The 16,003-nt window shown below is 43.4% G+C and overlaps 1 pseudogene; it reads left to right on the forward strand.

Annotated features, from left to right (window-relative positions):
- The first annotated feature begins 3,630 nt into the window (after positions 1-3,630).
- LOC132481504 (myosin regulatory light chain 12B-like) lies at positions 3,631-15,122 on the forward strand (annotated as a pseudogene).
- Positions 15,123-16,003: the final 881 nt, after the last annotated feature.

Below are 16,003 nucleotides of genomic sequence, written 5' to 3' on the forward strand. Positions count from 1 at the left end.
ATTCCAGACTTCCCATCCCTATCCAAGCCTTTTTAATTTCTCTCTTTTTAAAAAAGTATGGAGGCCACTTGGCAAGGAACTGTGGGCAGCCTCTAGAACCTGAGAGCGATCCCCAGCTGACAGCCAGCAAGAAAATCATAAAACCACAAGGAAAGGAATTCTATCAACAACCAGGGATCTTGGAAGAGGACCCTGAGCCTCAGATGAAAATAGCAGTCTGGTTTCAACCCAGAGCAGAAGACCCAGCTAACCTGTTCCCAGACTCCTGACTCTTGCCCTACTTCTCCTTGGCCTGCCCCTTTCCCTGCCAAGGTCCCAGTTCAGAGTGGACACCCTTCCTCTAGGACAATTAAGGGGCTTGCACTAATGGAGTTAGTTTTCACAAATATTTTCTAGGATCCACAGAAACCAGAAGTCTTTCATTCCTGGTAGTTGTTGGAAAGTGGCCAGGTGGTGAGGAAAGAATTTATTTTCAATATATATTTTTTTAATTTATTTATTTTATTTATTGTTTTTGGCTACATTGGGTCGTCGTTGCTGTGCGCGGGCTTCTCATTGCAGTGGCTTCTCTTGTTGTGGGGCACGGGCTCTAGGCACGCAGGCTTCAGTAGTTGTGGCTTGTGGGCTCAGTAGTTGTGGCTCACGGGCTCTAGAGCACAGGCTCAGTAGTTGTGGCGCACGGAATTATTTGCTCCACAGGATGTGGGATCTTCCCAGACCAGGGTTCGAACCCGTGTACCATGCATTGGCAGGTGGATTCTTAACTGCTGCGCCACCAGGGAAGTCCAAGTCATGCATTTTACATTCATGGGTACTGTACATGAGACAGCATCAGGCTGGCCAGGAAAGGTATAGAAAAAGCACCCATGAACATTCCAGTTTTCCAGCCTTTTTTCTTAGTCCCACAACCGGACACGTGCATGGACTTGAGCTTTGGAAATGTTCACAGCAGTTCTTGAACATATCAGTAAATCTTTCATCTTCAGCAAGTCATGTCCAGAAAAGCTCTAAGTCATTTCAAAATGTAGGGTGCTTCTCCCCTGATCCATACCCACATCCTATTCATGCTGAGAAAAATATACCTTAGTACTAGGCAGAAGGCTCCCCTGCCCTCCCAGCCTTTCCTTCTACTCGGTGGGCAAAGCCATCATTACTCAGATGTTTAGTTTTCATTGAATAAAGCCCAGGAGGAAGGAAGAAGTCCTGGGATTTGTTTTCTTCCCTCCTCATCGCCATCTGCTGGTAGATTGTTGCATTTCAGATGTGTATGCAGAGTCCAATGAAATAAACAGTGCCAGCCTACTTACTGCTGGCCACAAGGTGCCAAGGCTCTGCCGAGGAATCCATTCCTGCAGTCCTGGGCCAGGACACACCACAAGCACCACGAAACCCTACTCCTTGTTTTACCCAGGCCAGGGTGGCCGAGGACAAGGGCTACATCAAGCATTCCCAGCCTCAGTGAGAGTGGTTTTGGGATCAGGAATCAAGAAACTAAGGCTTGGGACTTCCCTGGCGGTCCAGTGGTTAGGACTCCGTGTTTTCACTACCGAGGCCCCGGGTTCAATCCCTGGTCAGGGAACTAAGATCGCGCAAGCCGTGGGAAAAAAAAAAAAGAAACTAAGGCTTTCTATTTAAGAATGTTCTGGTGTATCCAGATATAGAGAACAAACTAGTGGTTACCAGTGCGGAGGGGCGGGGAAGAGACAAGATAGGGACAGGGGATTAAGAGGTACAAACTACTATGTATAAAATAAATAAGCAACAAGGATATATTATACAGCACAAGGAATATAGCCAATATTTTATAATAATGCTAGGTGGAGTATAATCTATAAAAATATTGAATCACTATGTTGTATATCTGAAACTAATACTGTAAATCAACAATACTTAAATTTAAAAAATTAAAAATAAAATTATTTTATTAGGTATAATTTTTAAAAAGAGTATTTCGGTGCATCCGTTATATTTTTAAATGGTCTTCAGAAGGAACAAGGCTGAAATGTTTATTGTATGTGGCAGCTGCCCTGCCTGACAGCAGAAGCAGAAGCAATTGGTGATCACATGTCCAAAGAAGTGGGCAGCAGTCCCCATATCGTTCATGCCAGTCCTTGCCAGAAACTGGAATCCGAGCCTTGAATTCCCACCAGCTTAGGGACATCCCAGTGCCAAATGCCTACCCTCCTAGACCTTTTCCTATCAGGCTGTCAGACTCCAAAGACAGTTTCTAGCAAGAACCAGGGTGAGGAATGTGTCAGGAGAGAGGAATAGTGGGGACCAGGTTTGACCCCAGTTCTTTTATCTATCTATTTATTTATTTATTTTTGGCTGTGTTGGGTCTTCGTTGCTGCGTGCGGGCTTTCTCTAGTTGCGGCGAGCGGGGGCTACTCTTCATTGCGGTGCGCGGGCTTCTCATTGAAGTGGCTTCTTCTGTTGCGGAGCACAGGCTCTAGGCATGCAGGCTTCAGTAGTTGTGGCTTGTCGGCTCAGTAGTTGTGGCTCGCGGGCTTAGTTGCTCTGTGGCATGTGGGATCTTCCTGGACCAGGTGTCAAACCCGTGTCCCCTGAATTGGCAGGCAGATTCTTATCCACTGTGCCACCAGGGAAGCCCCTTGACCCCAGTTCTGGAGCACCTTGATGTTAGGTAAGAAGCAAGTCATGGATTTAGATGCAAGGACAGGAGACAGGGGCTTGGTCCCAGAAACAAAGCGTGAACTTGTCCCCTGGGACCAGAGGGGCATCTGCCATAGGGTGCAATTGACAAGAATAGTGCAGAAATGGCTGAGCTGAAAGTCAGGCAACCTGGCTGCTAACCTTGGCTCTCCTACCCACTAGCTGTGTGGCTTTGTGCACATTGTTGTGAGCCTTCCTTAGTTCATTTGTAAAATACAGTTCACTTAGCCTCTCCAGCCTCAAGCTACCACAGAGTTGTGCTTCTTAAACTCTAATGTGCACTGGAATCACTGGGCACATTATTAAAGTGCAAGTCCTGATTCAGTTGGTCTGAGGTGGAGGCCTCAGAGTCATAAGCCTCCAGGTGATGCTGATGCTGCTGGTCCCTGACCCACACTTTGAGTAGCAAGTAAGCATAGACTACAGAAGTGGCTCAAGGGCTCTCATTGCTGGTGTAGATGGAAGGCCAGAGGCAGGACTCTAGCCACCCCACACCCCAGCTTCAGCCAGAGCACCTCACCTTTGATTTGTTTTACATATTAAGGTTCCACCTAAGATTTTATTTGAAAAATAAAAGGAATCATTTTGTTAAGAGCTTGACAACCATTGAATTGCAGCCCTTTGGGGGGATAGGATAATTTAACCTATTTTTATTATGGAAGATTTCAAACATACAACAAATTCAAAAGAAAAGTCTAACAAACTCACAAGTACCCATTACTAAGATTCAACAAGTACTGCAATTTGTCAATCTCGTTTCATATCCAACTGATAGGAACTTAAAAAAACAGGGCACAGGGCAGCTCTTGTGTCTGGCCTTGGGATCTGTTGAAGAGACCTCTACAGCGGCTGACTGGGATATTCATTCATGTTTTAATGGGACTGAGTTTGGACAAGATTAACTGCAACTTCTGAAGGACCAATTCCCAGAATTAAACAGCCACCACATAGAGCAAAATGGTAAAGACTAAGACCACCAAGAAATGTCCTCAATTCGCCGCCTCCAGTGTGCTTGCCATATTTGACCAACGACAGATTCAAGAGTTCAAAGAGGCCTCCAATGTAATTGATCAGAACAGAGATGGTTTCATCAAGGAAAATTTGCGTGATGTGCTTGTTTCTCCAGGGAAGAATCCAGCTGATGCATACCTCAATGCCATGATGAATGAGGTCCCAGGGCCCATAAATTTCACCTTGCTCTTCCCGGTGTTTGGTGAGAAGTTAAATGGTGCAGATCCAGACGATGTCATCAGAAATGCTCTTGCTTGCTTTGATAAAGAAGCAGTAGGGGGCCTCCCTGGTGGCGCAAGTGGTTGAGAGTCCGCCTGCCGATGCAGGGGATACGGGTTCGTGCCCCGGTCTGGGAGGATCCCATATGCCGCGGAGCGGCTGGGCCCGTGAGCCATGGCCGCTGAGCCTGCGCGTCCGGAGCCTGCGCGTCCGGAGCCTGTGCTCCACAACGGGGGAGGCCACAACAGTGAGAGGCCCGCATACCGCAAAAAAAAAAAAAAAGAAGCAGTAGGGAGACTTCCGGGTAAGATAGCGGAACAGTAAGACGCGGAGATCACCTTCCTCCCCACGGATACACCAGAAATACAGCTACACGTGGAACAACTCCTACAGAACACCTACTGAACGCTGGCAGAAGACCCCAGACCTCCCAAAAGGCAAGAAACTCCCCACATACCTGGGTAGGGCAAAGCAGAGAGATTCCCGCACAGAGGAGCAGTGCCGAGCGGCACTCACCAGCCCGAAAGGATTGTCTGCTCCCCCGCCGGGGCGGGCGGCGCTGGAGCTGAGGCTCGGGCTTCGGTCAGAGCGCAGGGAGAGGACTGGGGCTGGCGGCGAGAACTCAGCCTGAAGGGGGCTAATGTGCCACAGCTAGCCGGGAGGGAATCCGGGAAAACTCTGGAGCTGCCGAAGAGGCAGGAGACTTTTTCTTCCCTCTTGGTTTCCTGGTGCGCGAGGAGAGGGGATTAAGAGCGCCGCGTAAAGGAGCTCCAGAGACGGGCGCGAGTCGCGGCTGAAAGCGCGGAGCCCAGAGACGGGCGTGGGACGCTGGGGCTGCTGCTGCCGCCGCCAAGAAGCCTGTGTGCGAGCGCAGGTCACTGTCCACACCGCCCTTCCGGGAGCCTGTGCAGCCTGCCACTGCCGGGGTCCTGGGATCCAGGGGCGGCTTCCCTGAGAGAACGCACGGCGCGCCTCGGGCTGGTGCAACGTCACGCCGACCTCTGCCGCTGCAGGCTCGCCCCGCACTCCGTGCCCCTCCCTCCCGCCGGGCCTGAGTGAGCCAGAGCCCCCGAAGAGGCTGCTCCTTTAACCCTGTCCTGTCTGAGCGAAGAACAGACGCCCTCGGGCGACCTACACGCAGAGGCGGGGCCAAATCCAAAGCTGAGACCCAGGAGCTGTGAGAACAAAGAAGAGAAAGGGAAGCCTCTCCCAGCAGCCTCAGAAGCAGCAGATTAAAGCTCCACAATCAACTTGATGTACCCTGCATCTGTGGAATACATGAATAGACAACAAATCATCCCAAATTGAGGAGCCAGGAGTCAGTGCTGTGCCTCTGAGGTGGGAGAGCCAACTTCAGGACACTGGTCCACAAGAGACCTCCCAGCTCCACACAATATCAAACGGCGAAAATCTTCCAGAGATCTCCATCTCAACATCAGCACCCAGCTTCACTCAACGACCAGCAAGCTATAGTGCTGGACACCCTATGCCAAACAACTAGCAAGACAGGAACACAACGCCACCCATTAGCAGAGAGGTGGCCTAAAATCATAAAAAGTCTGCAGACACCCCAAAACACACCACCAGACGTGGACCTGCCCACCAGAAAGACAAGATCCAGCCTCATCCACCAGAACACAGGCAGTAGTCCCCTCCACCAAGAAGCCTACACAACTCACTAAACCAACCTTAGCCACTGGGGACAGACACCAAAAAAACGGGAACTACGAACCTGCAGCCTGCAAAAAGGAGACCCCAAACACAGTAACATAAGCAAAATGAGAAGACAGAAAAACACACAGCAGGAGAAGGAGCAAGCTAAAAACCCACCAGACCTAACAAATGAAGAGGTAATAGGCAGTCTACCTGAAAAAGAATTCAGAATAATGATGGTAAAGATGATCCAAAATCTTGGAAATAGAATAGACAAAATGCAAGAAACAGTTAACAAGGACCTAGAAGAACTAAAGATGAATCAAGCATCGATTAAAAACACAATAAATGAAATAAAAAATACTCTAGATGGGATCAATAGCAGAATAACTGAGGCAGAAGAACGGATAAGTGAGGTGGAAGATAAAATAGTGGAAATAACTGCTGCACAGCAAAATAAAGAAAAAAGAATGAAAAGAACAGAGGACAGTCTCAGAGACCTCTGGGACAACATTAAACGCACCAACATTCGAATTATAGGGGTTCCAGAAGAAGAAGAGAAAAAGAAAGGGACTGAGAAAATATTTGAAGAGATTATAGTTGAAAACTTCCCTAATATGGGAAAGGAAATAGTTAATCAAGTCCAGGAGGCACAGAGAGTCCCATACAGAATAAATCCAAGGAGAAATACACCAAGACACATATTAATCAAACTGTCAAAAATTAAACACAAAGAAATCATATTAAAAGCAGCAAGGCAAAAACAACAAATAACACACAAGGGAATCCCCATCAGGATAACAGCTGATCTCTCAGCAGAAACTCTACAAGCCAGAAGGGAGTGGCAGGACATAATTAAAGTGATGAAGGAGAAAAACCTGCAACCAAGATTACTCTACCCAGCAAGGATCTCATTCAGATTTGATGGAGAAATTAAAACGTTTACGGACAAGCAAAAGCTGAGAGAGTTCAGCACCACCAAACCAGCTTTACAACAAATGCTAAAGGAACTTCTCTAGGCAAGAAACACAACAGAAGGAAAAGAACTACAATAACGAACCCAAAACAATTAAGAAAATGGGAATAGGAACATACATATCAATAATTACCTTAAATGTAAATGGACTAAATGCTCCCACCAAAAGACACAGACTGGCTGAATGGATACAAAAACAAGACCCATATATATGCTGTCTACAAGAGACCCACTTCAGACCTAGAGACACATACAGACTGAAAGTAAGGGGATGGAAAAAGATATTCCATGCAAATGGAAACCAAAAGAAAGCTGGAGTAGCAATTCTCATATCAGACAAAATAGACTTTAAAATAAAGACTACTAGAAGAGACAAAGAAGGACACTACATAATGATCAAGGGATCAATCCAAGAAGAAGATATAACAATTGTAAATATTTATGCACCAAACATAAGAGCACCTCAATACATAAGGGAAATATTAACAGCCATAAAAGGAGAAATCGACAGTAACACAATCATAGTAGGGGACTTTAACACCCCACTTTCACCAATGGACAGGTCATCCAAAATGAAAATAAATAAGGAAACACAAGCTTTAAATGATACATTAAACAAGATGGACTTAATTGATATTTATAGGACATTCCATCCAAAAACAACAGAATACACATTTTTCTCAAGTGCTCATGGAACATTCTCCAGGATAGATCATATCTTGGGTCACAAATCAAGCCTTGGTAAATTTAAGAAAATTGAAATTGTATCAAGTATCTTTTCCGACCACAATGCTATGAGACTAGATATCAATTACAGGAAAAGAGCTGTAAAACATACAAACACATGGAGGCTAAACAACACACTACTTAATAACGAAGTGATCACTGAAGAAATCAAAGAGGAAATTAAAAAATACCTAGAAACAAATGACAATGGAGACACAACGACCCAAAACCTATGGGATGCAGCAAAAGCAGTTCTAAGAGGGAAGTTTATAGCAATACAATCCCACCTTAAGAAACAGGAAACATCTCGAATAAACAACCTAACCTTGCACCTAAAGCAATTAGAGAAAGAAGAACAAAAACATCCCAAAGTTAGCAGAAGGAAAGAAATCATAAAAATCAGATCAGAAATAAATGAAAAAGAAATGAAGGAAACGATAGCAAAGATCAATAAAACTAAAAGCTGCTTCTTTGAGAAGATAAACAAAATTGATAAACCATTAGCCAGACTCATCAAGAAAAAAAGGGAGAAGACTCAAATCAATAGAATTAGAAATGAAAAAGGAGAAGTAACAACTGACACTGCAGAAATACAAAAGATCATGAGAGATTACTATAAGCAACTCTATGCCAATAAAATGGACAACCTGGAAGAAATGGACAAATTCTTAGAAATGCACAACCTGCCAAGACTGAATCAGGAAGAAATAGAAAATATGAACAGACCAATCACAAGCACTGAAATTGAAACTGTGATCAAAAATCTTCCAACAAACAAAAGCCCAGGACCAGATGGCTTCACAGGGGAATTCTATCAAGCATTTAGAGAAGAGCTAACACCTATCCTTCTCAAACTCTTCCAAAATATAGCAGAGGGAGGAACACTCCCAAACTCATTCTATGAGGCCACCATCACCTTGATACCAAAACCAGACAAGGATGTCACAAAGAAAGAAAACTACAGGCCAATATCACCGATGAACATAGATGCAAAAATCCTCAACAAAATACTAGCAAACAGAATCCAACAGCACATTAAAAGGATCATACACCATGATCAAGTGGGGTTTATTCCAGGAATGCAAGGATTCTTCAATATACGCAAATCAATCAACGTGATACACCATATTAACAAACTGAAGGAGAAAAACCATATAATCATCTCAATAGATGCAGAGAAAGCTTTCGACAAAATTCAACACCCATTTATGATAAAAACCCTGCAGAAAGTAGGCATAGAGGGAACTTTCCTCAACATAATAAAGGCCATATATGACAAACCCACAGCCAGCATCGTCCTCAATGGTGAAAAATTGAAACCATTTCCACTAGATCAGGAACAAGACAAGACAAGGTTGCCCACTCTCACCACTCTTATTCAACATAGTTTTGGAAGTTTTAGCCACAGCAATCAGAGAAGAAAAGGAAATAAAAGGAATCCAAATTGGAAAAGAAGAAGTAAAGCTGTCACTGTTTGCAGATGACATGATACTATACATAGAGAATCCTAAAGATGCTACCAGAAAACTACTAGAGCTAATCAATGAATTTGGTAAAGTTGCAGGATACAAAATTAATGCACAGAAATCTCTGGCATTCCTATATACTAATGATGAAAAATCTGAAAGTGAAATCAAGGAAACACTCCCATTTACCATTGCAACAAAACAAATAAAATATCTAGGAATAAACCTTCCTAAGGAGACAAAAGACCTGTATGCAGAAAATTATAAGACACTGATGAAAGAAATTAAAGATGATACAAATAGATGGAGAGATGTACCATGTTCTTGGATTGGAAGAATCAACATTGTGAAAATGACTCTACTACCCAAAGCAATCTACAGATTCAATGCAATCCCTATCAAACTACCAATGGCATTTTTCACAGAACTAGAACAAAAAATTTCACAATTTGTATGGAAACACAAAAGACCCCGAATAGCCAAAGCAATCTTGAGAACGAAAAATGGAGCTGGAGGAATCAGGCTCCCTGACTTCAGACTATACTACAAAGCTACAGTAATCAAGACAGTGTGGTACTGGCACAAAAACAGAAAGCTAGATCAATGGAACAGGATAGAAAGCCCAGAGATAAACCCACGGACATATGGTCACCTTATCTTTGATAAAGGAGGCAGGAATGTACAGTGGAGAAAGGACAGTCTCTTCAATAAGTGGTGCTGGGAAAACTGGACAGGGACATGTAAAAGTATGAGATTAGATCACTCCCTAACACCATACACAAAAATAAGCTCAAAATGGATTAAAGACCTAAATGTAAGGCCAGACACTATCAAACTCATAGAGGAAAACATAGGCAGAACACTCTATGACATAAATCACAGCAAGATCCTTTTTGACCCACCTCCTGGAGAAATGGAAATAAAGACAAAAATAAACACATGGGACCTAATGAAACTTCAAAGCTTTTGCACAGCAAAGGAAAGCATAAACAAGACGAAAAAACAAACCTCAGAATGGGAGAAAATATTTGCAAATGAAGCAACTGACAAAGGATTAATCTCCAAAATTTATAAGCAGCTCATGCAGCTCAATAGCAAAAAAACAAACAACCCAATCCAAAAATGGGCAGAAGACCTAAATAGACATTTCTCCACAGAAGATATACAGACAGCCAACAAGCACATGAAAGGATGCTCAACATCTTTACTCATTAGAGAAATGCAAATCAAAACTACAATGAGATATCATCTCACACCAGTCAGAATGGCCATCATCAAAAAATCTAGAAACAATAAATGCTGGAGAGGGTGTGGAAAAAAGGGAACACTCTTGCACTGCTGGTGGGAATGTGAATTGGTACAGCCACTATGGAGAACGGTATGGAGGTTCCTTAAAAAACTACAAATAGAACTACCATATGACCCAGCAATCCCACTACTGTGCATATACCCTGAGAAAACCATAATTCAAAAAGAGACATGTACCAAAATGTTCATAGCAGCCCTATTTACAATAGCCCGGAGATGGAAACAACCTAAGTGTCCATCATCGGATGAATGGGTAAAGAAGATGTGGCACATATACACAATGGAACATTACTCAGCCATAAAAAGAAATGAAATTGAGCTATTTGTAATGAGGTGGATGGACCTAGAGTCTGTCATACAGAGTGAAGTAAGTCAGAAAGAGAAAGACAAATACTGTATGCTGACACTTATATATGGAATTTAAGAAAAAAAATGTCATCAAGAACCTAGGAGTAAGACAGGAATAAAGGCACAGACCTACTAGAGCATGGACTTGAGGATATGGGGAGGGGGAAGGGTAAGCTGTGACAAAGTGAAAGAGCGGCATGGACATATATACACTACCAAACGTAAGGTAGATAGCTAGTGGGAAGCAGCCGCATAGCACAGGGAGATCAGCTCGGTTCTTTGTGACTGCCTGGAGGGGTGTGATAGGGAGGGTGGGAGGGAGATGCAAAAGGGAGGGGATATGGGAACATATGTATATGTATAACTGATTAAATTTGTAAAATAAAAAAAGAAAAAAAAAAGAAAAAAAAAAAAAAAAAAAAAGAAGCAGTAGGCACCATTCAGGAGGATTAACCAAGAGAGATCTGACGACAATGGGAGATCAGTTGGTAGATGAGGAAGTGGATGAGCTGTTCAGAGACAATTGACAAAAAGGGAAACTTTCATTTAACTGAGTTAACGTGCATTCTTAAACCTGGAGCAAAAGGCAAAGAAGATATTGAAAGAACTTTAGCTAAAAACTTCCAACAACTGGGAATTCCCTGGTGGTCCAGTGGTTAAGACTCCGTGCTCCCAAAGCAGGGGGCCCGGGTTCGATCCCTGGTCGGGGAGCTAGATCCTGCATGTCGCAACTAAGAAGCCCGCATGCCACAACTAAGATCCTGCATGACACAACGAAGACCCGGAGCAGCCTAAATAAATAAATGGTTTTAAAAAATTAAAAAACAAAAACCCAAAATACTTCCAGGGACTTCCCTTGCGGTCCAGGGGTTCAGACTTCGCCTTCCAATGCAGGGGGTACATGTTTGATCCCTGGTTAGGGAGCTAAGATCCTACATGCCTTGGGACCACAAAACCAAAAAAACATAAAACAGAAGCAACGTTATAACAAATTCCATAAAAGACTTTAAAAATGGTCCACATCAAAAAAATCTTTAAAAAACAAAAAAAAACTTCTACTTACTATATCTTAGTTTTTTAAAAAATGTTTTTATTAGAGTATAGTTAATTTACAATGTTGTGTTAGTTTCTGGTGTACAGACAAGTGATTCAGTTATACATATATGTATACATGTATAAATATACATATATTTATTCTTTTTCATATCCTTTTCCATTACACTTTATTACAAGATATAGTTCCCTGTGCTATACAGTAGGATCTTGTTGTTTATCTATTTTATATATAGTAGTTTGTCTTACTCTTTTTTAAAACTGAAGTATAGTTGATATACAATATTATATGTTACAGGTGTACAATATAGTGATTTACAAGTTTTAAAGGTTATACTCCATTTACTGTAATAAAATATTTGTTATATTCCCTGTATCATTACATATATCCTTGTAGCTTATTTTATGTGTCTTAATCTTTTTTATTTCCCAGACACTTAACCCACCTTCATAGAACCTGTTGAATGCAACTTAGTTTAACAGCTCCCTCCCACCCCACTTTTTGATATATTTATTCCAGACCTTTCTGCCACTTAGTATTTGTATAATCAGACTGGAAATCGGGATGAGTTGTAAATTGTATTGAAAAAGAGATTGTGAATAAAAATTGACATGTGAACCTCCAGGAAAATATATCTATATCTCTGGTTTTGCTAGATTTTTATAGTTTTGTATAATTAAAAAGATATTTTGAAATAAGGATTATTCTGACTGAAATGGAATATAATGGCAAGTTAAACCAATGAGTGAGTGGTGGTTTGGGGATAGTTCTTTTTTCAGTTTGCAATGTCATATAATTCAGGTTTCATGGTAAACTTGATTTTTCTCATATGCGGGACAGTGTCCTTCAAAACTCTTAAGTACACTTTAACATTATTATGCAGTAAAAACTAGTTATGTGTTTGTTTTTTTTATGCTTCTGATAAGATGTTTAAACTACTGAATGACACATGTAGAATGTACCTGGGAGAACATTAAACATTTTATTGATCTAAGATTCTAAGATGAGGCCAAATTCCATAGAATAGTTATGACTGAGCATTTACTATATCTGAGGCATTGCACATATACGATTTTCACTGAATCCTCCCAACATGAGAGTTGGAATTCCAACCTAGGGCATCTCACCCCAGAGCTTACAGTGCTGGAACCGTTAGGTTGTCTCTATGAAAACCCGCAAATGCCTAAAAGAATCAAGACATTTCCATTACATTATAATGTAATTCTGTAGTCACTATCGAAATTTAAAATAATTGGGGTAATTGATTATGTGAATAGAATTTCAGAAAATTCTGAGGTTTAAAAAAGCTACAGAAGACAAAGATGATAAGCAATACTATTGTCTGTTTGAAGGTAGTTCATGTAGTGTAGACTCTAGGGAAGGGGAAGGACTGAAAAACACGGAAACAAGGCTGCTACAAGCACATTTTAAATTCTCAAGACCCAGCAATTTGACAAACAGGAGAGAACAATTTTAAAAAGGAAAATATCCATTGAAAGAAGTTTTTCAACACTGTTCAACACCTATTCCCTCTCCTAAAAGCATATTGGAATTTTGTCTCCTTAAAATCAATGCATTTACATATTGTTTAATATTTGTGCTTTATAGCTGGGTGCAGTAGGCAGATCTCTGTTGACTTGCTATCACTTAAAAGAGTTTTTTTTTTTTCTTGGCTTCCTTTCCCCACAGACATAGAAAACAAACTTATGGCTACCAAAGGGGAAAGGAGCGGGGGGTGGTGGAGTGAATTAGGAGTTTGGGATTAACAAACTACTATACATAAAATAGATAAGCCACAAGGATTTACTGTATAACACAGGGAACTATATTCAATACCTGGTAATAACCTATAATGGAAAAGAATCTGCAAAAAAAACCCTCTGAATCACTATGTTGTACGCTTGAAACTCACACAATATTGGAAATCAACTCTACTTCAATAAAAAAAAATGAGGGAGCAGTTCGACTATGGTGGCCTAGTACAGTGCTTTGCAGTTCATAAGAGCTTTCACATTTATTATCTAATCCTCACAGCCCACAGGGTAAGTAGAGTGTAAGTCAAGTTGAAGTTTCAAAAAGTCAAAGCACTTATCTAAGGTTTCTCAAGTACTAGAGTTCACATCCAGCTCCCTTTTCCACTTACAAGCGTAAAGTCACCGTGAAGTGTCACAAAACCAGGTGGAAAGTCACTGTATGTTTAGGGAAAAGGGAAAAGGTGGTGGGATTATCTTGATCTTCATTAAACCACTGTTTCTCAGGCACCGTTTAAGTGTTGGGGACAGCTGGGGGGCATGACAGACAAGGACGCTGCCCTCCTGGGATTCAAGCTCTCTAGTGGGAGCCAGATGATCAATAACTCATCTCAAATTAGTCCTGTGCAACAAAGAACTGAGCAAACGAAGCAGAGGGTAGTCAGGAAGGGCCTCTTTGAGATGTCATGTTAAGCTGAGGTCTGAATGACAAGAAGGAGGTCCCATGAGATGATCGGGGTTCAAAAGGGACAGCTCCTCCCAAGACACATGCAGCAGGAGCATTGGGGGTGCACGAGAGAACACAGGATGGTGTTTGCTGCGTAGTGTAAGTGTGGAATCCTAGGGCTTTAGGCAGGGAAGAAACGTGATTCATGTTTTAAAAAACTCAACCTTGCTGCTGTTTAGAGGGGCAAAAGGCTTCCAGGTAGGAGGAGGCTGTTGCCATCATCCAGGCAAGACATGAGGACAGCTTGGACCTGGAAAATGATTGAGGATATGGCTATAAAATGCCTCTCCTTGTCTAACCAACTTCCTCCCCTCCAACTACCATCTTTCTGGCATAATTTTAATACATTTATTCTACTGCTCTGCTTGAAGCCAGATTTAAAAGATTGGGGGGGAAAAGCTTTCAAGATTAAAAACAAAAAACTTGGTTGTTCCTTGAATGCCTTATGTTTATCTGACACAAGCTGCTCTATTTCATCTATATTGTCTATAAAGAATGTTGTAGAATCCAGTACTATGAGCTGCCTAGGCCAGAACCTTGTTCCTCTTCAGGGTCCAATAAATATTATTATTATTTTTTGACATCTTTATTGGAGTATAACTGCTTTACAATGGTGTGTTAGTTTCTGCTGTATAACAAAGTGAGTCAGCTATACGTATACATATATCCCCATATCCCCTCCCTCTTGCGTCTCCCTCCCACCCTCCCTATCCCACCCCTCTAGGTGGTCACAATACTATTAGCTATGACGATGAAACCAAACCAGACTTTTTGTTAAATCTGTTTGGTTGATTTGTTTGTTTGTTGCCTTCTGTTTAAAGCAACTACAAGCGAACCTGAAGACTATCTTTGGTTTCTGAAATGCGGGGGGTTCAAAATTCTTCGCACTACCAACAAGCTTCCAGAGCCTCACTGGCTGGACTGAATGGACAAGTGGGAAATAAGTGGGCCCGGTTTGGAGCGACCTCGGGAAGAAGGGACAGGGAACTGCACAAAGCATTACAAGGCCGGCTTCTCCCTGACAAGGTGAAGTCACAGGAAGGACGGAGAGCGGACAGCAATGTGACCGGGCTCTTGTCCTTCAGTTGTCCTCCCAGAGGCACTGGCGAGGAGATACAGCCCTAAGAGGCGGCGCGAGGTTAAAGGTTCCGGCGAACTAGGCCTCTGGACGTTTCCAGTGAAGCTGGGAGCCAGCAGAGGCAGGCTGTGAGCTTCAGGGAGGCTCATCGCGGGTTTCAGCAGTAGTACCGCCATCAAAGTCACGGGGTGGCTTTGTCTTTTCCAAATCCGGGGAAATGTTGATGGATAGAATCGCCTGTGTTTCCTGTTTTCTTCTTCCCCCTTTGGAGCTCGGCTACCCCCTCTGTGTAGCTGAGGGCGAGCAGAGGAGAACTGGGGGAACGAGGCGGGGACCGGCCGGAAGGACACCTTTGATTCCGGGCGGTGCGCGGCGAAGCCGCCCCTGCGGCCGGGTTCCCACGGCAGCCGCCACCCACCCAGCCCTTCCCACGAGCCAGGCCCTCCCCACGCTCGCGGCCGCCTAGGACCCCGCGACAACCCGCCAGCTGGCTGCTGCCCACGCTAATTGCACCGGTCACGGCGCTGCGGCTCAGAGAGGGCAGGGCCATCCCGCCGCCCTGATTAAGTGGTGGAGCTGCTGTGTCCAACGACAGCTTGCGCCCTTGACCCTGACGCAGTGCTGCCTTTTGACGTCCTGAGACTGAGCAGCTCGTCCGACCAGCTCCGAATCAGGCTGATCACTAATAAAGGCGAGTCCTTGTGTACGAACCGCTCCCACGTGTCAGCCACCGTGCTCGGTGTTCACTGACGGATGTGTGTTAGTTCACCGATTCCTCAGAGAACCTGGGAATTACTAATCATCTCGCAGATGAAGGAAGCGAAGCGCAGAGAGCCTGAAGGACCTGGCCAAAGTGACTCCGCTCGTAACCTGAAGACGCCGGGTTCGAGCCCAACTGGTTTCCCCCTCCCAAGCCTGATCCAACCGCCGTGCGCCTGGTTTAAAGATGGGACGATCCATCTCCAGTACTGATGGTGTTCTGAAAAGCCCCTGGTGACTTACTGGGATGCCCT

The sequence above is a fragment of the Mesoplodon densirostris genome, chromosome X (genome assembly GCF_025265405.1).
Source record: "Mesoplodon densirostris isolate mMesDen1 chromosome X, mMesDen1 primary haplotype, whole genome shotgun sequence".
In the NCBI taxonomy this organism is placed as follows: Eukaryota; Metazoa; Chordata; class Mammalia; order Artiodactyla; family Ziphiidae; genus Mesoplodon; species Mesoplodon densirostris.